This window comes from Carettochelys insculpta, chromosome 2 (assembly GCF_033958435.1).
Source record: "Carettochelys insculpta isolate YL-2023 chromosome 2, ASM3395843v1, whole genome shotgun sequence".
Taxonomy (NCBI): domain Eukaryota; kingdom Metazoa; phylum Chordata; order Testudines; family Carettochelyidae; genus Carettochelys; species Carettochelys insculpta.
The window spans coordinates 197,490,702-197,517,608 of NC_134138.1; the positions used below are offsets into that span (position 1 = coordinate 197,490,702).

A 26,907-nucleotide genomic window follows, 5' to 3' on the forward strand; every position below is an offset into this window, starting at 1 on the left:
GGTGGCTTAGGGTTAACAACCCTATCTGTAAAAAAAAAAACAAAAACCCAAAAGTTACAGAAACATCTACAAAGAAACCTACAACTACACAAGTCTTGGGAGGAGTTGGCAGTCCGCATGGATTGAGTATGAAGCATGGTAGGGAAAGCCAAGAGGAAGCTGCCACACAGATGACCCTTTTCTCATCCAGGACAACCACCCAGTTTGGTATATGGAATGTTCGGACCAGGTGTCAAGCAGGAAAGATGGCACACCTTGCAGCAGAGATGCATCAGTACAGGTTTGTAGTTTTGGGCTTGCGTGGAAAAAATGGACACAACCTGGGCAGCTATCCCTGGCAACAGGTGAAACCCTCATCTGCTCAAGAAATGAAGAAGAGGCTGCACCGCAGACAGAAGGTGTGGGCTTGATGTTATTACGAGTGGCATCTGGTGCTTTAATGGAGTGGACAGCAGTATCATCACACACCATTACAGTCAGATTCTACACCACAGTACGGAAGGTACTGATTGTGCAATGATATGCACCAACCACCAAGGAACTGGTTGTTTCATCCCTCTCATTTCTCTGAATTTTCCTTACAAAAACAGAATAAGGGATTTCTTTCAAGATCAAGACAACTGAATATGGGTAAGTGTGCTGCTTCCTTATATTCAGTTCTCTTGATCTTGAAAGAAATCCCTTATGCTGTTTTTGTAAGGAGAAATTGAGACAAATGAGACAGATAAAACAAGGAATTCACATTTAATTAAGACCCTGTCCAAAACTCAAAGTGAACATTTAATTGGAGGAACAAATAAGTTCCCATAATTTTGTTTTCTTTATTTTTCCAAAGTTACAAAACCTCTCCACTTCCTGGTGCAGGCCAGGGCTGGAAGAATATCCACCTGCATTTTCAGCTTAGACAGAACTAGTTCAAGAAACGTAATGGAAAAATTCTTTCCACAGAACCTGCTTATTGGCTGACACAATGCTAGCCTTCCCCACACACCCATTGAAATTTTAACTCTAATGACTTAGCAAAGCCGTCAAAGAATTAAAAATTGTTGTTAAGACTGTGAGCCTTACTTGAATCATTTGAAAGGCAAAGGAAAGGGCTAAGCTTTTCAAGCAAATCTACATGGATTTGTCATGATATTAAAATCTCTCACCAACATCCCTTGGCTGATTATTTTGGGGCCCAATCCAACTCCCTCTGAAATCATTGTAACTACTGCTCTAACTGTGGAAGAAAATTTTTTGTCTTCAGGGGAAGTCAGACTGGGTCCTTGCAGCCAATTGTGTATTCTTACTGGATATTCTAGTCCTTTATAAGAGTCCTGCGTCACACTTTTGTATGAGGACAGCTACGAAGAACAGGATGGTCTTGCACTGTATTTTTAACAAGGTTGGCTTTTTAAACTATCTACAGGGATGAAATGCTGTGAAGCAATTTACCGTGAAAACTTACTTAGTGTGAGGGAGGCTGGGGAATGAGCTAGCTAACTTACTCACTGGAAGGAAACAAATTTATATGAGCAGAAAGGTCATCAATAAAACTCCTAGGTGTCATAAACCAACAGAACTGGGACAGCAAATCTGAGTTTGTAGCTCACCTAAATCTCAACAACTAAGAAGGATATTTATTGTGTGTTTTATGTCAATATTAGTGGTAAGGTCACTGTTTGTGTGTGCCTGTGTGTTTAGTTAGAATAAAAGCATTTGAGTTCTACTGAATTATTTAAATCTTACCCTTGTGTCATTCATAGCTGGAGTTGGGTGTAAAATAGGCAGCTGGGTTAGGATTGCTGTACTGGAATGTTCCATTCCTCTACGGCAATGCCTGTGTGAATGAACACCGGGGCTTGTACTTTGCTACCAGATGCTATTTAGACATTAATAAATGCAAAAGAGTTACACAAATATACAGAAGATGGTCACTTTGCCTGTTAGCAACTTTAATTCATGCGCTGAAAGAAGAGTAGCAGCCTGGTAAAGCATTAGGGTGACCATATTTCCCTATGCTGAATACGGGACACTTGGTAAAGTCACTCATACTCAAGCAGGTTCAGTGGCAACCAATCAGAATGATGCAATACCGAAGTTCAAATTATCAGGTTCACTGAGCCCCCATTAAAAAGAAATACATTATCGTTGGATTACTTTCATCATTAAGACTTTAGGGTTCACACAGGCAGGGAACACACCCATTCCCATATACGAGGGGATGAGTTACCATTGGTCATCCTGACCCACTCTGCCTGGGCCCCTCAGATGGATATGCCTCTTCTGGCATCTGATGCCATGTCTTTCTGGGGAAACACATGAGTGGGCACGCAGGGTCACATTGCCCACCTCAGCTTTCTTCCAGGGTTCAGACCAGAATGAGACCAGCAGACGCCTTCTGGCACTGTGAAAGGAAGGAAGGGGCAGGAGCTGCTTCCAGTGTCAGTGGAAGAGGAGGGGAAGAAGGAATGACTTGGCCCATGCACTTACAGAGCTCATCTCTTCTTCTCTTCTGCCCTATGGCTGGCAGCAGCTTGTCCCTTCTTGTCTGAGCAGGAAGGCAACTAACACCTCTGGGCTGCTGCTGACTATGGGCATTACCCAGCTGCCTCTGTCCTCCCAGCTACAGCATGAACAGGAAGGGGTTAAGCCATGGATGGGGTAACTTTTTGGCCTGAGGGCTATATTAGGTAGGGAAATTGTATGGAGGGCTAGATACAAAAAACTGGGGGATGCTGTGTCTCCCCAGGCAGCCAGATGTGGCTCCACTCCCAGCTCTATTCAGCTCCCCACACCACTGCCAGACCTCCCACCTCTCTTAATCCCTGCTCCCTATCCCCGACCATCCCCCAGGTCACCCTGCCTCCTATCCAACGCCTGGACTCCCTACTCAATCCACCCCGGCCCCACCTCCTCAGCCCTTGACGATGGCAGAGCACTGGGGCTGGCAGGGTGGCAATTGTATCAGCAGGGCCCTCAGGGTGCTGAGGTGGCAGGGGGTGGGGGGGGTGTCAGAAGAGGAGAAGTTAGGGGCTAGCTGCCCCCGCTTGCTGCGCTGCGCAGGAATGGGGCTAACTCCTCCTGGCAAGGCTGCCCCTATGCTACTCCACAGCTGAAGCTCAAAAGCTGCACTGAAAGGTCCGATGGGTTCGACGTGGCCTGTGGGCCAGAGTTTACGTACCTTGGGGTTAAGCCTTGAGGATGCACTGTGCACCGAGCCCCAGGGAACCTGGTTGCACGGGGTTCAGTGAACTGCCCAGAGACGAGGCTCAGCAGGGAAAGGTGCCTAAGTGACAGAGCAGCTCTATGCTCCCTTGGGGCAAGACCAGTGGCAGGGGCTCGGAACTGAAAAGGGTGCTAAGCCCCTACCCCAAGGGCTGTTGTGCAACCTGCAGATCTGAGGCATGGCTGGTTGTTATAGTATATACAGTACATTAACACAACGTGAGTGGGTAGATACTGATACAGATACACTCCCTCTCGAGGATGTCGTCTTTTTGAAAGGTCAAATACGGTAACCCTAGCTGGGGAGAGCACAGGTGGAGTACTGGCGGGGCAACAGGCTGGGGGGCTTGGCTCATCGAGCAAAAGCTCCACCCACCACCCAGACCTAAGACAGTTATTCAGATGGATCCTGGTCATCTTGAGGTATTGAGCACTATCAACTCACTGACTTCACTGGGTGCACAGTAACTTTATTGATGCTTACGATGATGAAGTGATAAAAAACCTCATCTGGACAGTCAAAAATGATATTTACTGATTGATTAGAAAAAGCAAATGGCAAATCACATTTTGGAGTTCAGAAGAGACACCAAGAAATAATTAATATTTGTCACGTGGGGAAAAAAGCACATGGTCAACAGAAAAAGTAATAAGTTACAGTACAACCTTTATTATCCCGCACCCCCAATAATAAAATGTACTGGATATTCAAGCTGGGGCAGTGTCCAGCCCTGCTCTGCCCCTCTGGTTGGGTAGCAAGCATCTGTCCTTGCACTGCCAGCCCTGGCTGGGCAGCTGACCTGCTCTGCCAGCCCCAACTGGGTAACTGGCCTGCAGCATAACAGTTAACCAAATGTGCCAGTTATCCGGGTGCCGGATAACCAATCTTCTACTATATTTCAAATTACTGAAAAAAACATCCAAAAGTTAAAAAGAGTTAATTGGCACTTACAAAATAATACAACTACTTTGGATTTTGACAGGAAATGAGTGAACAACTAAGCACCTTTTGCTTGGATGTGATTATCTTGTGATGCAGGGGCCTTCTTTTCTGCAGTGAAGTTGTGGGAAGACAAATAATCAAGAGGGCATAATTAGTTGTGCTTGAGAATGACAGAATAATAATTCCAAGTTGGGAATTACGATCTTCAGTTCAGCTACATGCTTCAAATAAATTAATCCACTAAATGTCTCTGGACATGAAACATATGCCCAACAAATCGCAATTCATATTTATATGGCCATTGAACTCCTGCTGTGACATTCAAACTACCCAAGGAATACCAAATGATATAGTCTAGAAAAACAGGTTTTTCTTTTTTTTTCAATGTGGTCTAGAGCAAAAATTGTCAGAGAAGAGTGCTGCTCTAACAATTTTTCCAAAAAAAATTAATTTTAGGAAAAACAAATATGTACATATGCATGCAAATCATTGTTTTATTTATGTAGAGGTTTGTCTTTCAGACTAAATAATAAAAATAATGCACAGCTGTCTCGATTTTTCACTGGTCCTTATCAGAAGAGAAAAATAAAGAGCTTTACGCATTCTTTTTTGTTGTTTCTTTTGCCTTTAAAAAAAAAGAGTTGCTAGCTAGTAAATCTGTTGCTGCAGAAAGTAACATATATATTTGTTAATCTTACTTTTCACAGCAAGCAGACACTCTAGCTGGCTGGGACGCTGTGAAAAGTAGTATTAATGAATGTAAACATATCAGTTTTCACAGCAGACTTATGAGCAGTGGGTGGAGAGACAGCAGTGGCCAAGGGTGATGCTGGGGTGGGGTATGAGCTGAGGGCCCACACCTATGCCTGGGGTCTGGAGCCCAGAGCCCAACAACTGGAGCCTGCCACCACCACTCCAGGGCTAAGGCCCAAAGTCTAAGCCTCACTGCCTGCAGGAAGGTGAGGAACTCACAGGCTGTCTGGTCTTCTGAGGTCTGTGGATCCAGAGGGAGGCAGGGCTTAAACCCCGTTGGTGTTCTCCCACCCCACCCCACCCCAGACATTCTGCCCAGGAGACTGTGGCCATAGAAAAGCCTCCTGTGGCCGTATTGGAGAAATGCTGGCCTAGCAAATGCCAGGAGAGTGACTGGCACTTAAGAGGTTAATGGGACATTAAGGAACATTTGCCTGCTGTTAGCGCTACTGGAGGGTATGGCTTTCATTAAAGTGCAATAGACAGATCCAAAGGGTTAAGTCAGACAAGTTGGAAATACCAGTGACAATTTGTCAGATAAATGGGCTCAACGGGCCAGTGTTACTGTGTGAAATCACATTAGCCTTGTTTACTGTGTGAAATCACATTTAGCCTTGTAGAAAAGTTTGGCCAACTTACCTTCTTTTGGCCTCTTTATTTGCACTGTGCTTCCACTACAGCACAAAATAGAGGAATGCAGGACCAGAATAAGACTCATTAGCTGGGCCAGACAGTTTCTTTAATGAATTGTAAATAACTGCACTAGAGAGAGATTATTGGGAAAAAAAAATCTGGGGCAGCGAGTTTCAGAGCCCCAGCCAACTGACTCAGGCTTGTGGGGCTTACACTATAGGACTAAAATTAACTGTGTAGATGTTCTGTGCGTAGCCTTTCTCCTACTTGCTGAGTTCCTTTGTGTCCAGTGATAGAGCCCTCCACAGTCAGCTCTGTGTCACCCCCATTTCCTCTGCCTTCTCCTAAGAGTTCTCGCTTGTGGTACAGGCATATCAGCTTTTAGCAAGCCTTAGATTAGGATACATAAAGATCATTCAAAGCTACTTTCTTTACCCTTCTCCCCACACAGTTCCTGTACTGGGCACAGCATGACTAAGTCTGAGGATGGGGTCATGATTTCAGAGTCCGTGCAAACAGCCTGCTTACACACTCAGACTTGTCAACTAAAAAAGAAACTTCCCACAATCCTTTCTTAAGAGTTCCGAAAGCTTTGTCAGTAAAGAACCTCTGACAGTGTATATCACAAGCCATCGGGTTTACATAATGTTGGATCAAACCTAAAACATTCAATCTGTTTCCACTCATACTTTGATCTGAAACTCTGAACCCAGGTAAAAATCTCATTTGAAAGCTGATTTCCATGGGAAAACAATGACTCATTTTTCAACTTCATTATTAAAAAATGAAGTTTGAAAGAACACTGGCACCTCTGAAAGGGTAGGGGGAAGGTATATAGAATACCATGCTCAGGTAAGAATCTTTATCTCAACCATTCTGACTTGAGAGGAGTAAGAATTCAAAACTTCAAATGAAATATATTGTACTGACTGGCCATTGCATTACTGTGGTATTACCACTAATACAGCTTTACTGATTTCAGTGGGGTTGCACAAGCAAAAGAATGGTGTAACACACTGCAACTTTACTGTGTTGCAACTTTTTTGCTCAGGGGGGATGAAACCCCCTCCTCTGAACGCAGCACTCTAAAGTGTCAGTGTAAACAAGCTCCCAGTGCTGGGAACTATGCCTCTTGCTTAGATGCTTAGTACAGTACGCTGGGAGAGCTCCCTCCCAGGGCTGATGTCATGGTCATATTTTGGTTTTAAAGCACTGCCGTGGTAGCACTTCAATGTTTTAAGGGTAGACTTAGCCATAGTGGTGCACTGGGCCTATTAGCCTGTATTGCTAATTGCTTCCCTGGAAATTGCATTTAGGTCTTAGCTGATTATCCACTTAAACTATCAAGCACCAGTTATCAGACAAAGTAACTTTAGCGTCACAGCTGCTTGGGTCCTCACAGACGTGAGTTCAGATTATGTTTTTTGTTAATAAATTGCAGTAAGGAGGCAGCAAACTGTTCTAAACGTCTATCTCTGGGATTAAATAAAAGTTATTCTGATGAACAAGTGACTACATTTTTTATTAGTTAGAAATAAATTATAGTATAAGTTTGTTTACTGACAGATAGAAAACACTGACAAATTAGAAGCAAATCAATCTGTGACTTCAGCAAATACAATTCCCAGTGAAATGAATAGGAATTGCATCCACTAAATATCACCCCTCTATAGCTACTTCTTACGGAATAAGAATCTAAAGTCCAATTTTCTGTTTGTACGGAAGTTTACAAACCTGAACCATTCTAATTTTCAATATGTTTCTATTCATTTTGTACCCAATGAGTTTTGATTAGGCTGAAATGAATCCCCAAAACTCAAAGCAAAACTCGACCAAAACAGTTTCTCCTGTCTATGAGAAATGAAGCAAAACAAGGCCAAAATATGCAAACACAATCACCAAGATCGACCCACCCCACTGATCATCCATATGATCTTATTATTGTCACCTGAACTTTCCTCTTTTCACCTTTTATCCATTTGAGAACCACAGTCCATCACGTCACATTTACTTGGCAAGTTCTTCAAGGCAAGATCTGAGGTCTTTATTGGTTTGTTTTATTTTGAGGCTCTCTTAACACACATTTTTAGCTACACAGAGTTAATCAATTGGTAGATCTGGTTAAATGTTTCAAATTTTGAAATTAATCACATTGCAAATTTTGACATCTACAACCTTTTCTTTCTACCAACTTTAACAATAAAATAAACAATGGCTGAGCCATGTTTTCCGTGAGCCAAATTCATGCAATAATCAGCCAAATTTTGCTGTATTTTGGATTCAAGTCCTCCCCCATTACTTCAAAATTAAACCATGAACCTTTCTCTAGAACCTGTGGAGGGAGAGGCACTCCACTCAAAATCCTTCAGTGTTTGCTGAGAGGTTCATCAATCCAGACTAAGTTTAAGATTTCCTACCAAACATGAAGTCACAAACCATCTTGTTTCATTACAAAATGTCAGGCTCTGCTGTTCTAGTCACTTTACACAAATGTGCCACACAGCTTCAGAAGTACCTGCATATTGTGTGTTGATGGTGGGCTAGTCCTTCAGCTGGTGTAAACTGGTGTATCTATACTGGCTTCAATTAAATTGATATATCTGAGGATCTGGCCCCTTATGTCTCACTGATTATTAGTTAATAGTATTAATAACGAGGCCCATGATCAGGAATGAATAGCCAATATTTTGCAGCTATGAACTTGGATCCTTTTTTTGAGTTATCTTGGGTCTTTGTTCTTCCATTGCATAATATGAACAATTCTTATTGAAGCCATCAAAACAAAAAGCAGTCAAGTAGCACTTTAAAGACTAGCAAAATAGTTTATTAGGTGAGCTTTCGTGGGACAGACCCACTTCTTCAGACCATAGCCAGACCAGAACAGACTCAATAGTTAAGACACACAGAACCAAAAACGGTAAGCAAGGAGGACAAATCAGAAAAAGATAATCAAGGTGAGCAAATCAGAGAGTGGAGGGGTGGGGGGGAAAGGTCAAGAATTAGATTGAGCCAAATATGCAGATGAGCCCCTATAGTGTATAGACTAGCACGGCTTCCTCTCTGTTATTGATGCCAGTGGGAGATACTTGTACTGTCAGAGAGACAGCCTGTATCTACACTGACCCTGGAAGATCAACCAGTCAGGTTTGATCCTGCATGGTGCCATGTCGTGCATTCATGAAACAGCGCATTCTGGGGTCAAGGTCAATCCCAGAACTCCTTGCAAGCTGCGAGGATTAAGGAAGGTCGATGGGAGGAGCACTTCCATCGACTTGCTGTGAAGATAGCCACCAAAGTAGACGGCTGAAAAGTCGATTTTAGATACGCAACTGGCATACCTATAATTGCATATCAGCCGTTGACTTTCCACGTGAGTATAGACACAGTCTCAGACACTTGACACTGTCATCTTAATTACCTTAACTTGCCCAGACAACGGGGATTTGTCAGCTAAAAGAGAAGCTTAGCGCAATCCTGTCTTAAGGTTCCAAAAGCACCTTTATCAGCAAAGAAGCAGTTAGTGCTAATATCACACAAGCTATCACGGTTACATTATATTCACCAAGCCTTGTCCCTTCACACACTGATCTGAAAGAGTAAACTCAGTGTCGCAAGGTTGCTGGCTTCCTTGGGGGTACTTGACCCAGGCTACCTATAAGGAGACTATATCCCAAGCAATTAATTGTATAACGAGCAGGTGAGCCTCATAAGAGACTACCATGGCTCAGTTGGAGAGTGGCTCTCACACAGAGAAAGTCTCCTAAGGGAGAGGAGCTCCCACAGATTCCTCAAGGAGGGTCTCAAGCGGAGAGTCTTTGTTTCAAGGTTATTTGAGCTTCATAAACTATAATTCTAGCAGGGAAATGTTCTGTTACACCTTTTGCATTGTGTGTAGTTCAAAAGGGGGTCTTGAGAGAAGGGAAACTGAGTCAGGAAGTGTCTGCAGCACCACACGAGGTCAGGAATGGGCCTTACAGGGGGATGCAGGATGACGCATGCAGGCTGAAAGTGGGTGGGCAAAGTGAGGGCAGCCGGCATCAGCAATATTACTGAGCATGCTCAGTCTGTGTAAACAAGTGCACTTCAAGCCAAGCACTGAACTGGTAGAGGTAGGGGGCAATGACCCTGCATGCCCCCATGTGTCATCAATATGCATATTTGTAATATTGGAGGTTTTTCTGGGCACAGCTGAGTGGGCCAAACCAGGGCAAATTGCTTAAAACAGGGCTACTTACCACTTGGTACTGGGGGTCCTCCACTATAAGGCACACCAACAAAGTAACACAGAGCACTTCTTTTGCCACACTGCCCACCATGAAGTCACACAAGTAACTCCCTCAGACACTCCAGCTTCCCTTGTTCCACTGCCAGTATCCTTCCTTATGCAGATGAGAAGCTATGTAAACCAGTCTCCCCACTCCAAACAAGTTCTTCCAGTCCCAAAAGACCAGGGTCAATGTATACCTTAGATCAAGGCTTGGCAACCAAAAGAGCAAGAAGAGCCATTTTTTTTTCAAATTCAGTAAAAAACTCAATCATTCAAGAGACACAATGCATGTGAATACGAGACGGTTCTTATTAAATCACATCAAACCATACTTTTTGTAACCCCTCTTTTAAGAAAAGCGCACACGATGATTTGTAATGCAATAAATGTTTAATGCAAGATGTTCACGAACTTTTTACATATTCTCTCAAGGAGGCATTTTTTGTCATTGGAGAATTTTTCATTGCAAAAGGGAGCCCAGACATAAAGGGAGCCCGATATATATGCCAAGGATTAGGTCCATTTAGTCTGAAATTCTATTTTCATCTTCGATTTTCCACTTTTTTTTTTTGAAGCCACTCCAAACACATTTTAATTATGCCAGTTTTATTTCACTTTTAATTTCAGTTTTCTTTCTTAAAATGCATGTTGCCCTTCACAGCAGGAATGCTGCAAGTTTCCTTTTCCTTTTCACAATCAAGACTTTTTAGCAACACACTCAAACCACAGATCCAATATCACATCCCGCAATGTACTGCACATATTACAGGGGGACTTCTCCAATGTTTTGAGATCGTATATTGTTTGCTATTTAGGTATGAGTTGTTCATTTTTGGGCTTTTAGACATTCACCATTTATCGAAAATAATCAGAAGGTGTTTTATTTTATTTATTTATTTATTTATTACTTTGTATTTATAGCATTGGGAGCCACAAAGCCTTAAAGAGTTACAATTGGCTCCATAGCCGCAGGCTGCAGACCCTTGCCTTAGCTCTTACACAATAGAGTACACTGTTCCAGTCCTTTAGAATCTAAAATCGAAAGATTTATTAATAAAAAGAAAGAATAAGATGAAAGTAAAATTGTTAAAGTCATCAAACTACATACATCAGTCACCAAGTTCCTGATGGAGACTTGCAGCAGTGATGAAATAAACTGTTTTAAAAGTCTTTAAAGTACATCCTTTGCTAGGATGAGTCAGTGACCCTTCTGGGCTCAGTAGATAGCAGAGTATCAGAGAGGTAGCTGTGCTAGCCAAACACACCTGATGAAGTAGGTCTTTGCCCATGAACGTTTATGCTCTAATATATCTGTTTAGCCTATAAGTTTCACAGCAGAGTTGCTCCTGACATAATGAGCTGGAGTGAAGACTAGATGGAGGAACCTCAGTGTCCCCTTTACCCCTGGCTCATGTGGAAGGAATTCTGTTTCCCCCTGTATGTCCAAAATGGAGCCTGTCACATGAGCAGGTCACCTGTCCATGTCCTTTTTAGGCAATTGGCCATTGCCTGTCTCCTGTGTTACATGTCCCCAGCCAAATTCCCCACATGTGAATTGGAATCCGATAAGGCCCTTTCGCTGTCAAGAGCAGCTTCACTTGACTACGAACCGTTTCACAAAGGATTGCCTCACCTCCTAATGTGGTCTCCCAGAAGCTGAAATTTCATCTACAAGCACGCAGCCAATACTTATAGTTCCACACATAAACAAATGAAACAAACCTACAAGCAGCATAAACAGATTCAGTGAATCATCAGCTTTCGTTAGGCACTTCACTCGGCCCACTTGGCACAAGATATAGCGCAAACCTCACACAGTGGTTGCAATAATGTTTTTGCACGTTCATTTTAAAATCCAATAATGTCACAATATTTATTTAAAACAAACAAGACACTCCAATGCATATGCTTTGTGGGGTTGCCAACTCTGACTAAAGCTACTCCAGGAGAATTTTTTATCCAACATTGTGTAATGTTTTCTTAAAATAGCCTGTTGACGTCTCCAAGATTGCTTTCAATAGTCACCACAAAATTGATGTATATTATGACAGACCCAAGGCAACCCTAACATCTTATCCCCGAGAAGAGAGGGTAAGAGCACAAATACCATTTGGTCACTCACCACAGTGATGGGCAGAGTACAAGACTGTGAATAGAACGGGACGAAACAGATGCATTCTCTGGTTTCCAAATCCTGGGCCAACAAACTCCTCTTTCTTCTCTCTTTTCTATTGAGGCTGCCAACTTTCCTCAGAAATCTAGGCTAGTATCTTTCAGCTTCTTCATGCTTGGCCCCCTTTGCCACTATGTTTCAGAGGGCCTGCCTGCAACACTCACTGTTAGCATGGCACCTCCTTCTGGATGTTCTGGGGATTAGCTTCTGCCTTGTCATAACTCAGCCCTCTAGCCGGGCCACTACATGTGTTTCCCTTCTGTAAGGGTGTGGGGGACGTCTGTTCCCACAAACAAGTTGTATAAACAGGTAATAAAAAGACAGTACCTGCTCCAAGAAATTTGCAAAACAGGTTCAGAATAGGACACTCCATGTTAATGAAACAGACCAACAGGGCTGGGGAATGAGACAACGAGGCTGGAGAGTTGACTAAAATAAACTTGAACTCTTTCACTGCTGTTTTCTGGTCTCTCTCCAAGCTGTTCCTGATCATTCTGTTAGCATGCCGAGCATACTTGTTGCCAGCGTTATGACCATAATTAAAGAAATATTGCTCTCTTGTACCGTCATGACTTCTCAGTTCACCATTTGTACCATCTGTTACCTCTTATACACCTATCACTGGAATGCAGCAATAGATATCTCTCTACATCCCACAGCAAATACAGCGTAAAGGAACTATTTCCCTTCATGGTTTCCTCAATAGTGAAACATTGTCACAAGGGGAATGTTGAAATTGAAGGTGAATATACTGGCGGGGTGGGAACCAAAGAGGAGACTGAGGGTGCATCTACACCACAAAGAAACTTTGAAAGGGGGAACGTCGAAAAACAAAATCAAAATAAGGGATTTCGAAACAGCACGGCTACACACCCAAAACGGATCGCTGTACCGATCCGCTCTTTCGAAAGAACCCCCCCATGCTTCAAAAGCGAGTGTCCACACAGCAACGTGGGCTCTTTCAAAATAAGCAGCTGGGAAACACCACGCATGGGGTCACATGGCCAACAAGCCCTTCCGGGTCCCACAGCCAGGAACCACCTTAAAGGGCCCTTCCCAAACACACCCACCCTGCACACTCAGAGCACTGCAGAGCAGTACACAGCACTGCGTGGGCCATGCTCCAAGAACGGGAGGAGAATGGAGCAACAGCAGCTGTCCAAGGCCAATGCTGCCACCCTCACCGGGACCCAGGTGGTCATTGCCATCCTGGGCATGGTGGATGCCCTGGGGCCCACCTCCTCCGCCCTGGGGTCCTGCAGGCCCTCACAACAGGGCAACCCCTGCTCCCCACCCCCCCGTCCCCCACTGCGCCTCTGGAGCCACTCCAGCAGTGGGGACTGTTGGGAGCGGCTGGTACTAGGCCAGTGGGACAATGACAAGTGGCTCAAGAACTTTAGGATGACAAAGCAGACATCCCTGGAGCCGTGTCAATGGCTCACACCCCCCCCGTGGACACCTGCATGTGGCCCACACTCCCTGTCGAGAAGCATGTGGGGATCGCCCTCTGGAAACTCATCACCCCAGACAGCCACCGTTCAGTGGGGCACCAATCCAGGGTGGGCAAGGCCACCGTCGGAGCCATCCTCCTGGATGTAAGTTAGACTGGTGCCCCACACCCACCCCGGGGAGGGGGTGGGGACTGGAGGCCCCCGGGTGGGGGGCCTGCAAAGGAGAGGGGGCAAGGGGACCCCCAGGTGGGGGACCTACAGGGGAAGGGGAGGGGGCAGGGAGCCCCTGGGTGGGGGGCTGGCAGGGGAAGGTGGGGGGACAGGAGGACCCCCTCATGTGCAGGCCCCACATGTTGGTGCCCCCCTTCTACAGGTTGTCCAGGCCATCAATCGCAACATCCTGCAGAGGGCCATCTACCTTGGCGACTTGGATGATGCCATGGCGGGATTCGCAGCCCTTGGTTTCCTGAACAGCTTCGGTGCACTCAATGGCACCCACATAGCTATCCGTGTCCCAGACCATAGTGACAGCTCGGGGACATCTTTTGGGCCAAGGAGCTGTTCAATGCCTGGTAATGAGGGCACCTTGGGCTGGTCCCAGCCCCCGATCGCCTGCGGGCATCCTTGGCCTGGCTATAGGTCTGCCTCAGCTCCTTCACCTTGGCCCGGACCTGAGCAGCCGTGCGTTGAGGATGTCCCCGCTTCAGCAGTCCCACTGACAGCTGCTCGAAGGCAGCTGCGTTGCAGGGCCACCTGGTGCTATGCAGCAGCACCTCCTCCTCTGCCCAGAGGTCGAGGAAGTCTTTTACCTCGGCCTCTGTCCAGGAGGGGCCCCTCCTTTTCTGGCCCTGGCTCTCCTCAGGCAACCACTCAGGATGGGAGGTGGGGGCCTCCTGGGGGTTCCCGGGGTGTGGCGGGGCTCGCCATCCAGCTGATGGGCTGTGTGGTGCATCTGTCTGGGCTGCTGAAGCGTGTGCTAGGCAGAGCTCGTGCTCCTTAGGCCCTGGGCATGCTCTCAGCTTCCTGCGCGGGGTTTCTGGGGCTGTGCGGCTTTAAGGGGCTGGCCTGGGGACCAAGAGCCCTTCTGGGGCATGCTAGTGCATCTCCACGCTCTCTGGAACCGCCGCCATGGCAGACCCATAATTTCGAAATTACAGGCCTGGAGCATCTACACATGCCCTATTTCGAAATTTGGTTTAGAAAGGGGCCGCTCTTCCCAATCCTGGATGGGAAGAGCAGTTTCTAAATTTGTGCCCCTCTTTCCAAAAACAGTTTCAAAAGAGGCTGTTGCACGTGTAGACGCACCACAGCCTCTTTCAAAATTGGGCCCACTTTCGAAATTAATTTCAAAACAAGGGGCTAGTGTAGACGCACCCTGAGAAAGAAAATAAAGAGCAAGACGATAAGGGAGGAGTAATGGGGAGTGTAACATTAGAGGAGTAGTTATAAAGCATGGTTTCCAAGAGAACATTAACATTCATTGTTCAGAGTTTATAAGGGAAGGAGAATGGAGGAATGTGCAAACTGGAGTGATGAGCAGTACATAAGAATGGCCATACTGGATCAGACTAAATGTCCATTTAGCTCAGTATTCTGTCTTATGATGACAGAGGCCGATGCCAAGAGGGCGTAAGGTGATCTGTTGCCCATTCTCACCTTTTGACATGCAGAGGCTTGTCCCTCCCGGTTAACAGCCATTGATGGACCTCTCTCCATGAATCTATCTTGCTCTTTTTGAAGCCCATTAGTCTTGGCTTTCACACATCTTCTGGCAAGGAGTTCCACAGGTTGACTGTGCATTGTGTGAAGAAGCACTTTCTTTTGTTTTGTTTGTTTTAAACCTGCTACCTATTAATTTCATTTGGTGACTCCTAGTTCTTGCGTTATGGGAAGGAGTAAATAACTTTTCTTTTTTCACTTTTTCCACACGAGTCATGATTTTATACTCCGCTATCACATTCTACCTTATTCCCCTCTTTTCCAAACTGAGAAGTCTCAATCTTATTAACTCGCCTCATCTGGCAGCTGTTCCACACTCAGCACTTTTGACATCCTTTCCTGAACTTTTTCCACTGACAAGAGATCTTTTTGAGACGAGGTGATCACATCTGCATGCAGCATTCAAAATGCTGACATACTAAGGATTTATATAGGACAATAAGATATTCTCAGTTTTATTCTCTATCCCTTTCTTAATGATTCCAAATACTCCATTTGCCTTTTTGACTGCTGCTGCACATTGTGTGGATGTCTTTAGAGAACTATCCAAAATGACTCCAAGATCTTTCCCTTGAGTGGTAACAGCTAATTTAGCTCCCTATTATTTTATATATGTATTTGGTATTATGTTTTCCAATAGGCATTACTTTGCATTTATCAACATTGAATTTCATCTGCAATTTTGTTACCCAATTATTCAGTTTTGTGAAACCCTTTTGAAGCTCTTCATAGTCTCCTTTGGACTTAACTGTCTTGAGCAGTTTGTGGAGCCTCTGCAAATTTTGCCACCTCACTAACTATCCCTTTATCCAGAGCATTGATGAATATATTGAATAGAATCCATCCCAGTATAGATTCTGGAGGAATATCACTAGTTAGCTCTCTTCATTCTTAAAACTGACCATTTATTCCTACACTTTTTGTTCTCTATCTTTTAACCAAGTATCAGTCCATGAGAGGACCTTCTCTCTTATCCTGTGACAGCTTACTATGCTGAAGAGACCTTCGATGAGAAACGTATCAAAGGTTTTCTGAAAATCTATGTACTCTATATCCACTGGATCTCCCTTGTCCACATGCTTGTTGATGTCCCTCAAAGAATTCTAGTGGATTAGTGAGGCATGATTTCTCAACAGAAAAAAATTGTTGACTCTTCAACAAATTATGTTCATCTATGTGTATGACAATTCTGTTCTTTACTATAGTTTCAACCAGTTTGCCCAGTACTGAGGTTAGACTTACCAGTCTATAATTGCCAGGATCACCTCTTGAGCCCTTTTAAAAATTGGCATCACATTAGCTCTCTTCCAGTCATTTTGTACATAAGGTGATTTAAAGCATAGGTTACAAGCCATTAGTTAGTAGATCCACAATTTTACATTCGAGTTCCTTCAGAAAAGAGGTGAGAAAAAAATAAAAAAAGATACTTGAGTAAAAGTGCCGCTGCTTTCGCTTCTGGGTACTTGAGTACAATCAAGATGTGATACACGTGTGTGCATGTGTTTTTACTTAAGTAGGTTTCCAGAGGGACACCACTGATGTGTACTTAAGTACTGCACACACACCCCAAGCAGCTGTACTTTGAATCAAGTAACTTTTGGAGTACTTTTTTCCATCTGTGCTTCAGAATTTTATCAATTTGCTCTAAAACCTGTTCTAACTATCAAAACAAAAAGCAGTCAAGTAGCACTTTGAAGACTAGCAAAATAATTTATTAGGTGAGCTTTCGTGGGACAGACCCACTTCTTCAGACCATAGCCATACCAGAACCATGTGTTCTGGTATGTGTTCTGGTATGGCTACGGTCTGAAGAAGTGGGTCTGTCCCACGAAAGCTCACCTAATAAATTATTTTGCTAGTCTTTAAAGTGCTACTTGACTACTTTTTGTTTTGACACTGTATAGACTAGCACAGCTCCCTCTCTGTTTCTGTTCTAACTACACATCATTCTGAGACAGTTCCTCAGATTTGTCACCTAAAAAAATGGCTCAGGTTTGGGAAGACCGATGCAAAGAGTTCATTTAGCTTCTCAGCCATGATCTTATTAAACTTCATTGCTCTTTTAGTATCTTGATTATTCAGTTACTCCACTGCTTGTTCAGCAGGCTTCTTGCTCCAGATATACTTAAAATTTTTTTTGCTATTACTTTTTGAGTTTTTGGTTAGCTCTTCTTCACATTGTTTTTGCCTTCATATTATATTATATTATATTATATTACATTATATTATATTATATTCCAGTATTAGATAGAAAGGGGAATGGATGTACTGAAAAAAGCTTTCGTGAGGACTATCTAGAAGGCAGCACTTGATTGTTCCCAAGATCTTCAGGGTGTTGGGTTTGATCCTTTGTGAATGTAGATTTGCATTGCTCACTAATTCACACAAGCTGAGGAACTGGTGTAGAGGTTCAAGGGGGGGGGAATGAAAAGTTTATGAAGCCTAAATTCAAAAGGCGGGTTTACACTCCACAGTTAGTAATTCCATAATGAGTAGATTTGAGTAGTTTATAGTCAGTAGGTTTAAGAAAGCAAGTAGCTAAAAAAATAGGCGACATAAAGCACTTTGTTTCTTGTCAAGTCCAAGAAAGTAACTGCCTAGTGAATATCTAAGTAGATTTTGCTACGTTAATAATCTTCAAAGGTTGTTAATATTTTTCAAAGTCTGTTTCTTTCACTGCTTCCACAATGGTAAGATTTTTTTTATTGCATCCTAACAATTGCACCAGGTATTTATATCAGGTCTTCAACTCAATGGTCTCAAAGGATTTTGCAAATAACTGTCGTAATACACTTGTTAAACAGGGTAGTATTTACATCCATTTTACTGATGGCCACATGGGCACTGTAAAGAGGGTAGTTTACCTCAGGTCACATGGGCAGTCAGTGGAACAGAGCTCAGTAATTCTGACTCCCAACCCCCTGCCCTAACCAATGGAAGTGACAGAAGATTCGGCTTCTCTCCCTTTCCCCCATGTTCTTTATGCATTGAATAAAGTGTTTCTGTCAGCACAATATTTTAATGAAAAAAGGCATGGGAATTAACACTAACAAGTCTATTTCAGTTTCCTCTTTCTCCTATAGAGGGTTTTCTTTGGTTCGTTGGTTTTGCGTTTGGCTTTGGCTTTGTTAAAAAAATTTTGCAATTCAGAAAGATACAGGGTTGGACAATTCCTCTCACTGCAGCAGGGAAAGGAATAGACCATGTATAGGTGTGCTGCTCAACCAGAATAATGCATGGATTTACCCAACTGCAGTAATCACTCCTGCTTACCGGTTTGTGTGTTCTTGTGAATTTGTGCCATTGCAATTTATAATTCATTAATATGTCTTCCCTGGCTAAATAAAGGAAGAGAGAGCAGAGAAGTGGAGGCAGAGCTGTAGCTTCTTCATAACAGCTATAGATTGAAAATTGTTTCTGGAAGAGATTATCGCTGTCGTTTGCAGAAAGTAAAGTAAACAAAATACAAGGTAAACAAGAAACCTCTTGAACAATTAATGGTTTAGAAAGAGACTTGCGGTTAATGGACTGAGGAAAAGGGGAGTGAAGGAGGGAGATAGAAGTTTTGCCTGGATTAAGAGGTATTGTATGACAAGATAGGATTGTAGTTTTGTCCCTTGAGATTGAGAGTTATAAACAGGGAAGAACTGGCATTATAACTCATCATTAAGTTAAACCCACTCCTCAGATGACAGGTAGTTTCATAGGTATGCGTGGTGGAATATTGTCATTTCCCTAACAGGAAAAGGAGATTTAAAAAAAAAAAAAAAGGAAGTGCGACATCCATACCCCCTTTTTCTGGCTGAGATTCCTTTCACCCTCTGATTTTTTTCACAACTGGAATGCTACCAGTACATAGCTGCAGAATACAGGCTAGAAGGAGAAAGGGGGTATTCCACCGCACTGGAAATCCTAAAGAGAATTCTCAGTGACTTATGGAAGAACTTCATTTGTGGGCTGCATGCTAGCATGATAGCTCTGCCATTCTTTAAAAAGACTATAGTTTATGCTCCCCCCTGCCCCCTTGATACGCTCAGCTCTGCTGGTCAGGAGAGCAAGGCTTTGTCTATACTTGCAGTTGATCAACAAAACTTGTCATTCACGGGTACTTAAAAAACACACGCACACCAAACGACAAAAATTTTGCCACAGCAAGTGCAAGAGTGAAGGCTGCTTTGTCAGCAAGAGCGCTTTCAGTGGCAGATTAATGTAAGGGCAAAAGGGGCAGTCGCCTCAGGACCCCCAGGTGTGAGTGGCCCCAAAACTCCATTTTGTTTAAACAATTCCAATGGAACAAAAGAAATGTGTGATATCGTTCTTATTTTAAAATCAATTTAACTGTCATGTTATTTTGCATCATGAGTAATAATGAGCACGAATAGATTTTAAAGCCTAAAAATGATGTTACATTAATATTTTAATATATTGGGGGTTGCTCTTTTGACTCTGTTGTCCCAGAATCCCACCTGTTCTTAATCTGCCCCAAGAGCTCTCCAGCTGAAAAAGCAAAAGCCGCTTTTGTGGGCTAGTAGTACTTTTGTTGGTAAAAGCACCAACAAACAGCGTTTATACACACCAACTTTTAGTGACAAAGCTGCATCAACACAGGCTTGTTGCTAAACTTTGCGTAGTATAGACATAGACTAAGACGTGGTTGTTCTGCACTCTTCAGAAAGCTAATATGACTGTCTAGGTTAGTTGCTCACATTTTTAACTGCACTTGTCATTGTGCTTTTGCTTCCACTTGCAGATATTAGGTCACAACCTAGTCATAATAGTTTATGAACAGCACCACTATTATGGAAGATATGAGGATTCTTCTTGCTTCTTCTTGGACTGAGTCGTTGATTAACCAAATCTCATATTCTATGACACCACTAGTGAGCGATTAAACCAATCCTTGATCGGCAGAGCCGATTACAGATGGCACGTAAAAAGCCACCAACTGTAGGCATTGTGCATTCTTTTTGGATCCTATGCTTTTCCTGTAGTGCCTGGATATGCAGACTCTCAAAGTAATTAAGAGCCTGTATAGTGTTTTGCCACCAAGACAATCTGTCCTGAACTAAAGTTTCTAGATCATTGGAAGATATGACTTCACATTGGCGTTTAAGATGTCTTTATAATGCTTTTACTGACCACTGACAGAGTACTTTCCCCAAGCAAGGTGACCATTGAAGACCATCTTTGGTATCCATGTATCATCTGTACTCATAACATGACGAATCCAGTGAAACTGTCTGTTTATAAGCATTGCTTCCATGCCCATGACACCACACAGCTTAAGAACCTCTGTGTTAGGAGTTTTATCCCACCAATTCACATGGGAGATCTTCCTCAGAGGATGCATATAGAACTGGTTGAGTTTCAAAACATGGTGGCGATATATTGCCCATGACTCTGAGCAATACAGCAGGATATTCAGGATAACTACCTGATAAACTGCTACCTTGGTATGGAGTTTAATATCATGGTCATTCCACAGGTGCTTGGTCAATGCAACAGGTTCTTCTGTAGCCCTGAAAAACTCCTTACTGCAGAAAAAGATGTTCCATTTAATGAAAATCCCTTCTGCTAAGAATTTGAACTCTACCTATATATAAGAAATAAGAGATACTGTTTCTCTTGAGTATTCAAACCTGGAATGTAGAAAGTGAGGGAACATAATCAATAGGGAACAATCCCACATTGGCACGGTAATGCATCAAGGTATCTGTGGCTCTCTCCTTTGCTAACTTCTACATTATATGAACAGGAGAATAATTTGAACGTACTCTGCAGAAGGCTGTAGAGGGTCAAAAAAGAGAAAACCAGAGCTGACTGAGGAGGATTAGGGATATCAGAAGTTTCACCATAATGGCTACGTCTACACTAGCCAAAAACTTCGAAATGGCCATTTACATGGCCATTTCAAAGTTTACTAATGAAGTGCTGAAATACATATTCAGTGCCTCATTAGCATGCAGGCGGTCATGGCACTTTGAACTTGACACGGCTCGCCGCCACGCGGCTCATTCAGACAGGGCTCCTTTTCGAAAGGACCCCAGCTACTTCAAAGTCCCCTTATTCCTATCTGCTCATGGCAATTTCGAAGTTTTTGGCTAGTGTAGACATGGCCAATAAGTTATAAAATAATGGCTTACTTTACCAGACCTTTCTGGTGCTTTGCTAACAATAATTAACTTTGCAGTAGGATTTATGATGAAGTCACTGTGTGTGTATGCCCATGCATGCATGGGCCTGTCTATGTCATTTCAGAATGCTGGCCAAGTAAGGGTGGATGTAAATGGGTTAGGAGTGTGGCTTTGGTAGGGGGACGAGGCAGACTCTTCCTTTACTTATATCTCATGGTCAGTCATTAGATGGATTATTATAGGCTTTACAAGGCAAGACACAAAGCAGACCTTAACGTAAAAGGAAACAAAAACCTTATCTTAAAAGGGTTTGGGAAACACTACAAAGAAGCTGGATGCTAGGACAGGTTTTTGTATTCATAAGAGACAAAAAAGATGCTAAAATGATTAAATTGATGTAATGACAGGAAAAATAACTGCAGATTCTGAGCCTGGGAAAGGAGGTTATATATCCCTACGCTAGTTCTATGGATTTGGTTAGTTTTCCTGTTAGGACTTCTGATGGCACATTATGTCATAATTTCAGGTGGCTTACACTGAAGCAAGGCAGTAGATACTGATTCATTTGACCTACAAGCCAAGAGAATCTGGAAACTCTTGCATAGAAAGTAAAAAGGCAGCAAAGATATGGTGATCTGTCCTCAGCTGATTTGCATGCCACACTGCATTGTACCAGTAAGAGTCAAATGTGAAGCTAGTTACAGTACTCAAGGAGAGAGCACAGAGAGTGCAGTGCCAGAATGAGATGTGATGGATTGCTTTTGACTTTTATCCAATTTACAAGATTATTGAGCTGTTGGCTAAAGACAGTCACAGCAATGGTGGCATCGAATCAGTCTGAGCAACCCTTTGGTGCTTGCTTTTCTCATATTTTGCTAGATTTATAACACAGGAGTAGGAGTCTGCATTAGGGATGACAGAATAGTCCCCATTCCTTCAGATGCTAAACTGGGACTGTGTTACGTTACATTAAGATGGATCAGGCTAGTTTGTGTCATCTCTATAAATAACAGAGATGGACAGAACAGAGAGTTCAGCAGGGACAATGAAAGCATTTGTTTCTGTGTTCTGTTCAAGTTTCTCAGCCACCTGTAATAAATAACATGACTTCCACATTGGTAAGGGCATTTCCTACCAAAAAATGCTTGAGTGTTGCTAATTTTCATGCACTATCAGTTCCTTAGCATGAAGCAAGCAGACAGTGAATTCACTTACACTACAGTTCAAGCCAGTAAGTCTAAATCTTAAGAAGCAGCTGTGGAGATGTATTATTCAAATTACATTTGAGTTACTAATTTAGTTTGGTACAAGGAATTGCCTTCCTGAAACAAAAGGGGGGAAATCACTAGCCTCATGTGACACATATAAAGGCTTCTGAAAGACAGGAGTGTCTCTGCTGGTGACAGCACAGAACTGGAAGCCCAAAATCCTGGTGTTTGTTTCTGGCTGTGCCACAGACATGCTATAAGATCTTGGGCAGGACATAACACTTACAGACTAACAGGTATGGGCAGGGGTTCAGAGGAGTATGTCAAGAGGGGGATCCCAGTAAAAGGGAGGGCCAGAACTGACAGGGTCTCTTCAGGCAGGGTGGAAATGGCCCATTATCAGTAGTTTACATCCGGGGAGGAGAAAAAACAAGTCAGATCAGTCAGGGGGGATGTGGCCCATTGTCAGATTCTAATATGAAGGTGTGAACTTCAATAACAGAGAAACTGCTTTTGTAATGGGCTAACCACTCCCAGTTTCTGTTTAATCCTTGGTTGATGGAGTCAAATTTGCAAACGAATTGCAGCTCAGAGATTTCCCTCTCCATTTTATTTTTGAAATATTTTTGTTGTAGGACTGCTGCTTTTAAATCAGTTACTGAGTGTCCAGTGAGTTTGAAGTGTTCTCCTACATGTTTATGTATGTTACCATTCCTGATGTCTGATTTATGGCCATTTATTATTTTATATAGAGACTGTCCAGTTTGGCCAATGTAAATTGCAGTGGGGCACTGTTGGCACATGATGGCATATATTATATTAGTAGATGTGCAGGTAAAGGAACCCCAATGGTATGGTTGATGTTAGGTCCTGTGATGATATCACTGGTGTAGACATGTGAGCAGAGCTGGCAGCGAGATTTGTTGCAGGGATTGGTTCCAGGTTTAGAATTACTGTGTTGTGGTCTATAGTTGCTGGTGAGAATTTGTTTAAGGTTGGCAGGCTATCTTCAGGCAAGGACAGGCCCTGCCTCCCAAGGTCTGTGAGAGTGAAGGATCATTGTCCAGGATGGGTTGCAGATCACTGATGATTCGTTGGAGAGGCTGTAGCTGGGGATTGTATGTGATGGCCAGTGGTGTTCTCTTGTTTTCCTTGCAAGGCCTGTCTTGTAGCAGGTTGAAGACAAATGCGGAGATCTGTCGAGACTCTATCGACAGAACACTTTATGTGTGTAGATGCTCCCTGAATTATGTCGACAGAAAACCCCTTCTGTCAACAAAGTTCTCTCGTGTAGACACCGCCTAAGACTATATCTAGATTAGAGGGATGTGTCGACAGAAATTGCTGTTGGAAGATATCTTCCACTTAAATTTCTGTTGACAGATCACAGCCAAGTTGCCAAGCAAATCTCAAGAGTGATCCACTCTGCCGACAGAGAGTGGCTGGACTGACCAGCTGCTCTCTTGACAAAATGGCCATCCAGAAGCACAACACGCAGGTTTGCCCAGTGTCCCAGAAGCCCTGTGGGTCAACAGAGGTCCTCCCCTTCCCCCCCCCAGAACATCCAGACCAACTTTTAGTTGACAAAATCTTTCGACAGAGGCGTTCTCTTTCATGGGGGAGCAAGATAAGGCTGTGGACAAAAAGTGCTGAGTTCTGTCGATTTAATGTCTACAGAACACTTTGGGAATCTGGATGCTTCCCAGGTTTTGTTGACAAAACGCCAGTTTTGTCAATCGACAAAACCTTCAAGTGTAGACGTAGCTTAAGAGCCTTAAACTACAGGTGCTGTGTAAGTGCAAAAATATTAAATCGTACTTGCAAAGCATAAACTATTTTTGGTAGTTTGTGACACAATAGCAAATTAGCCCCTACATGCTAAAGATCTGGAGCTCATGCCATAAATCACTCAGGCACTGTACATCAGAAACAGAATAGCCTCAAGCATGCCAATGAAGGGGCTACATTAGAATGGGAGGTTAAAATGAGAGCAAAAACAAAAAAAAGCAATTAACAGGTTTCATAGCCACTATTCCTGCAATAGTTCAGTGAGTTATACTCCCTATAGACATAAACTTTTTAATTAGAGTTCTGTTAAACACCCCAATGGGTAGTTATCCATGTCAGATTTAAGAATATTTAATTAAAGAATGATTAAGAACTTATGCTACCTACAAGAATTTGAAATTTATCTTCCCTCTTTCCTCCTCCCCACTTTTAATGCCTTCTTTGACTTCCTCCTGAGTTCCCACACCAGAGTCTTACCAATCTGGACTCTAATGGCTGTGCTATCAGATTTAATTCAATGTTTTAACTATTAAATCACTGCCATTCAAAGAAAGAGCATCTGAGTTTTATAACTGAGCCTTTGCTACAATACAGAGATTTCCCTTGGGAAAATATGCTTATGACTTTCTCTAAATTGCAGACAGTTCCCTTGCAACAACACATGATCTGGGCCAATCTCTACCCTTTAGACCAGGGTTCAGCAACCCCTTGCACAGGTGCCAAGAGTGGTACACGAGCCGATTTTAACCTGCATGTGAGGTGGGAACTCAGCCCTGACCCTCCTCCCCCATGCAGCCTGGAGTTGGCTCAAAGCCATGCCATCTGTGGATTAACAAAAGACCAGCTAATGCTACCAACCACCACCTAAAGCTGTGCATCTTAATGTGTATATTAATGAATCTGTTGTAAGTAGGACTATTAGTGACTTTAAAAAGTATCATGACCAGCCCTTGGACCGTACATAAAGGTCAAAGGTCACATTTTGGCATTCTGCCTCGGAAAGGTTGCTGACCCCCAATTTAGACAGAGTCCCATTTTGGAGGGCATGCAGGGGTACCTCCTGCAGTTTTGGGGGAAAGCAAGTGCTGCACTATCATCTCAGAGAGGGCAGCAGATGCTCACCTGTATGACCAGAGTGTTGGTCAATGCAGAGAGGGGCTGATCCCATACCTTACTCCTTGGGGTGGTTTATGCCCAAGAGGGTGGCAGAGGTGAACGTGTTTGATTTAGGCCCATTAGTTAGGGAAAACAGTAAGACCGCGTCTACACTAGCAAGTACATTCGAAATTAGGATCAAAAGACCGAGCTCTTTCAAAAGAATCTGCAGAGCGTCCACACACACCCCGCGCCCTTTCAAAAGTAACTTCGAAAGTACTCCCGCGTTCTTTCGAAGTCGGTCCTCCGTTCCCAGGATGGGAAGAGCACCCTCCTTTGAAAGATAATTTCGAAAGAGAGCAAGTGTAGATGCTCCGCGGCCCGCTTATTTGAAAGAGGGAGTCCTCCATGACGGCGATCAGCTAGCAGGCGGCGGCGTCACTCACAGCACAGATGGAGCTCTATGGTTCTAGCGTCCGGCTGTGCTTAAGAAGACGCAGGCACGGCAACTCGACCCCACCTACGATGACAAGGGCTCAAGCGAGGGGGCTCTCGTCATTGACCTTCCATCCGGGCCATCCAGCTGGGCCTCGTCCGACCGTGCCTCACCTGCCTTCCTGGAGGGACCCCTAGGTAGGTGGCATGCACACCGGCCTCCTTAGTGCTCAGGAAGGGAGTGTCAGGTCCCACTCAGGGTGGCCACAGGCATCCCACACGGCCACCAGTCCAGGTGCATGTGGACCCTGGCCAGCTATGCTCCCCGGGCTCTCAGGGGGATGATGCGCAGCACTCAGCACCACATAGATGGGACAGCACCAGGGGCTGCCCAGACTTGGAGGGAGCAGGGAACAGCGCATGGGGGGCGTGTTCCCAGTACCCATGTGGGGCACCCAGGGACATGTACCCTGGGGGGGGCCAGGACACGGGGACCTGCACCTGGGGCTAATGGCCCATTCCCCCCTCCCCTTCTGTCTCCACAGCTCCTGCAGCCAGTGGCTGGACCAGCCCCACCACGGAGGGCGAGGGGAAGCAGCCTGATCCCAAGCAGGGACCGTGAGGGGTCACCACTGGGCCATCCACCAGCACCACCAGGGCGGTGATGAGGAGGCGGGGGGCACACTGCCTATACCACAGCTTTGCAGGACTTTACTGGTGTGCTGCGGGAGTGGCTTGCCATGGAGTGGCAGGCCTGGGACTGGGTCGTGGCAAACATGGACACCCTGACTTGGGCCGTGGTTGGCCACCTAGACCCATCTGCCGCCCCATTGCAAGCCACTCCCGCCCCCCTGCCTCCACCCCACCATCCCTCATCCCCCTGTCACCCAGCCGCCCCCACCACCTCCCCAGTCCCCTGGTCAGCCTCCCCACCCCCCACCTCAACCACCTCCCCAGTTCCCCAGTCAGCCTCCCCACCCCCGACCTCAACCACCTCCCCAGTCCCCTGGTCAGCCTCCCCACCCCCCACCTCAACCACCTCCCCAGTCCCCTGGTCAGCCTCCCCACCCCCCACCTCAACCACCTCCCCAGTTCCCT

General features: G+C 44.3%; 1 protein-coding gene across 4 annotated transcripts in view; it reads right to left on the reverse strand.

Moving 5' to 3' along the window:
• TMEM108 (transmembrane protein 108) overlaps nucleotides 1-12,360 on the reverse strand; it is a 240,635-nt gene extending 228,275 nt beyond the window's left edge. For 2 of the 4 annotated variants that reach the window (XR_012644242.1, XM_074986110.1), the window contains exon 1: nucleotides 11,929-12,060. The gene's annotated coding sequence lies outside the window, so the exon portion shown is untranslated. Of the gene's footprint in view, nucleotides 1-11,928; nucleotides 12,061-12,306 lie in introns of those variants that run through there. The other 2 variants (XM_074986107.1, XM_074986106.1) reach the window with 2 other exon arrangements.
• Nucleotides 12,361-26,907: the final 14,547 nt, after the last annotated feature.